The sequence below is a fragment of the Solanum pennellii genome, chromosome 7 (genome assembly GCF_001406875.1).
Source record: "Solanum pennellii chromosome 7, SPENNV200".
In the NCBI taxonomy this organism is placed as follows: Eukaryota; Viridiplantae; Streptophyta; class Magnoliopsida; order Solanales; family Solanaceae; genus Solanum; species Solanum pennellii.
The window spans coordinates 49,969,102-49,972,901 of NC_028643.1; the positions used below are offsets into that span (position 1 = coordinate 49,969,102).

At 29.8% G+C, this 3,800-nt stretch overlaps 1 pseudogene; it reads left to right on the forward strand.

The window, feature by feature from the left end:
- The window catches only part of LOC107025056, a 27,245-nt pseudogene extending 24,381 nt beyond the window's left edge, over positions 1 to 2,864 (forward strand).
- Positions 2,865 to 3,800: the final 936 nt, after the last annotated feature.

Here is a 3,800-nt window from a genome sequence, read left to right on the forward strand (position 1 = left end):
AAGTTCAGAGAGTCGATTTCAGTACCCAAATTTCAGAATTCTAAGTATTTTGGAACGAGACCCCCTCGACGGTCCGTCGTGCCCATGACGGTCCGTCGTGGGATCCGTCGTCTCAGCCAGTTTTTCCAGAAATAAAATCTGCTGCTCAAAACGACTAAACAGGTCGTTACAATATATATGTTGACTACTTTTGTATCTACGTGGATTGAATGGTCTTTTTGATGATGAGAAGTCGGAGTGTGATTAAAGCTCAAATGATGGCAGCGAGGAAGTTTTTCAAGTATGTTCATTATAAATTTTGTATTTTTAGATGGTTTAACGATATTTTTTTATTCAATCTCCTTTTTTTAAAGGATCATTCAATTTTTGTAAATTCAAATCTGGGAGACATACCCGATATTGTTGGGGTGCTGATAAACAAGTATGTTGGTTGACTCTACATATTTATATAGTGCAGTTGGGAATATTTTTTATAATTAACATTTTTATATTTTTAAAGGTTGATTGTGACAATTCCCCTGGGCGTAATCTGATCAATGTAGATGCTGGTTTAGTTCGTCTAAATCAATAATCCCAAGTGTATGTTTTTCTACTTATCTAAACTAATTACTTTTGTTCTTATTAGTATAATTTGCTTTTGAATAATTTTTTTTTATTAACTACAGATACCTCAACCGTCATTTGTATTTGACAAACCCAAAAAATAAGGCCACTTGTTTTTGAAAGTCAACATGACTTTACAGATCAAGATGACAATGATGAAGAGGATCAGTTCATATTTCCTACCCCTATTCAATCTATTGTTCCCTTGGAAGGGTCACCACAATCACAGTTTGAGTTGGATGATTCTCTAATGCCAAGTCTCAGTGACATAAAAAGTATTTATGCTACTGACAATACCATTAATGCAGAACAGAGCATTATCATGCACTTTCAAACCACAAGCAATGACAACTCAAATATTCAAAAACAGGCTAGCAAGGATAGTCAAAACAAAAAAAGTCCTGTTCACACATCATTACCTGCGCATAGGATTAGAGTCCAGGACCTTTCAATACATCCCCATATATGACATCGTTCGGCTCATCTGCAGGTATAAAGACATAACAAATTTTAATGTATTTTAAATCTAATTTATATATGTTTATTCTAATTTTTGTATATGGTATGTTATTTTTTAATTTAACATTTACATCAGGTACTTCGTCGGTGAAATCAATTATTTTTGAACTGAAACACCCGTTCATCTTTGATCTTATTTCTGGCAATCGTGATATCATTATGTGGGATGCACACCGGTCATGGATTCACGAAGGTATTTTTGCAAAACATGAGAACAAGTAAGTATGTAATACGCATAATAATATAAAGAAAATTGTATGCTGTATTATGTATTCTAAATTTTTTTAGTATATGATATTTTTTTTTATTCATGATTATTATTTTTTGAGGCTGTTTTGCATAATCAGTTTTTAATCTGATTCGTTTTTTTAATGTATTCTAAACATGTTAGTGTATTTTCAATTAATCAACTTATTGAATGCTAATGTATGTTGTTTTATAAATTGATTGAAACAACTCATATATTTTTCGTTAATCCTTTTAAATTATGTATTGTAATAACAATACAAATCTTTATTTATTGTTATGTATGTTACTCTAAATTCTGGTGCATATTTTCACAAATACATTAGATACCTATATAATTTCTATGTTTCTATATATACCTTTTATAATTTGTGTACCTTTTATTTTTTGTGTATTTCTTTAGACGTCATATAACTACTGTGTACATATTGTATAACTTTTATTTTTTGTGTATTTCTTTAGGCCTCATGATCAGGATCGATACAAGAAGGGTAAAGCACACATTCCTGTCCCATTTGACTTTGGTGTTGATATTGTAGACAATAAAAATTGGTTCTACAATTTGTACTCAAAAGGACAATTGTTGAATGATTCGGTAAGTAATAATTATAGATATTTAGTTTTTCTTCGTTGTTTTATTGTTATCTAATGATTATTTATTTTTTATTGTTCAGCATATCAATGTTATATTTTATTATTTGAGAAAGAAAGCAAAGTATGATGTGGACAGCAGGTATAAATACACAACTGTGAATTGTGTGTTTACGTCCAAAATTTCATCAATTTGAAAGAAGTATGAAGATTTAGATAGTGATGTCTGCTGCGCTGATGAAGAGCATTTTATAGGTGATTACATTAGAGGGTATAAAGTTCATGCCGGCATTCCGTGCCATTTGGTGGATCACGTATTTATTCTGTAAATGTAAAGAAAAAATGTCATTGGGTCTTGGCGGTACTCTCTCTTAATGATAGACGTGTATACGTTTATGATTCTTACAGAGCGGCAGGTCATGATGCAGCAATCAGGAAAGAGGTTACCAAGTTGGCTTAACTCATTCCGCTTAAGTTGACTATGTATGATTATTACAAGAACAGAGGCTTAGATAGATCTGTTAGTCAAGAAGAGAATGAGTTATTTGAGATAGTTTTCATAGACAACATACCTCAACAGACTGATGCCAGCTTGTAAGTTCTATTAATTCTGTTAGTCAATTTTAATTTTATTTTGTATTTAAATTTTAATTTTGTATTCTCATGTGTTATTCAGGGATTGTGGTATCTATATGCTTGCTTTTGCCGAGTGGCTGTCTTATGGTCAAGGAAATCCAAGTGGTACATTTGACGTAATGTTTTTAAGGTCAAGGTATGCAACACTTCTTTGGAATTATGCTAAGCAAAAGCAAGACAACGGAGCCATTAGTGAATCTGAGGCACCCCCTAGGCATGCAATGCCTCAATCTATTCGTGTTGTGTCTGCTCCAATTGAAATACAGTAGTTGTGCGTTTGTTGAAGATACTTCTTTATATTTTAAAACTAGTTAATTTATGTTTCTTAAACTTTTATGTTGCTTTATAATTTGCATACTTATCATTTTGATTAACTTTTATGTAGCAGATAATTCTGCATACTTATCATTTTGATTATCTTTTGTTTAGTAGTTTATTCTGCATACTTTTCATTTTGAATTTACGTATATATATTATATTAGTTGAATCCATGTGTTGTATTTTTGTATGTTGTATTCATCGTTGTTGTATTACATCATTCATTAAGTCACTTACTTGTAGTTGTATTGTTTATATTAAAATATAATTTATTTTCAAATGTGCTCCCATTAGTTGTATTATATAGTGTCAAATATATTTGTTTATGAACATTAAAACACAGTTTCTCAAGTCATATTTTTTAGTCTTATTGCATATACATATACATATTGAAGAGAAGGTTATTATATTTTGTATGTTGTATTCATCGTTGTTGTATTACATCATTCATTAAGTCACTTACTTGTAGTTGTATTATTTTGTATTAAAATATAATTTATTTTCAAATGTGCTCCCATTAGTTGTATTATATAGTGTCAAATATATTTGTTTATGAACATTAAAACACAGTTTCTCAAGTCATATTTTTTAGTCTTATTGCATATACATATACATATTGAAGAGAAGGTTATTATATTTTGTATGTTGTATTCATCGTTGTTGTATTACATCATTCATTAAGTCACTTACTTGTAGTTGTATTATTTTGTATTAAAATATAATTTATTTTCAAATGTGCTCCCATTAGTTGTATTATATAGTGTCAAATATATTTGTTTATGAACATTAAAACACAGTTTCTCAAGTCATATTTTTTAGTCTTATTGCATATACATATACATATTGAAGAGAAGGTTATTATATTTTGTATGTTGTATTCATCGTTG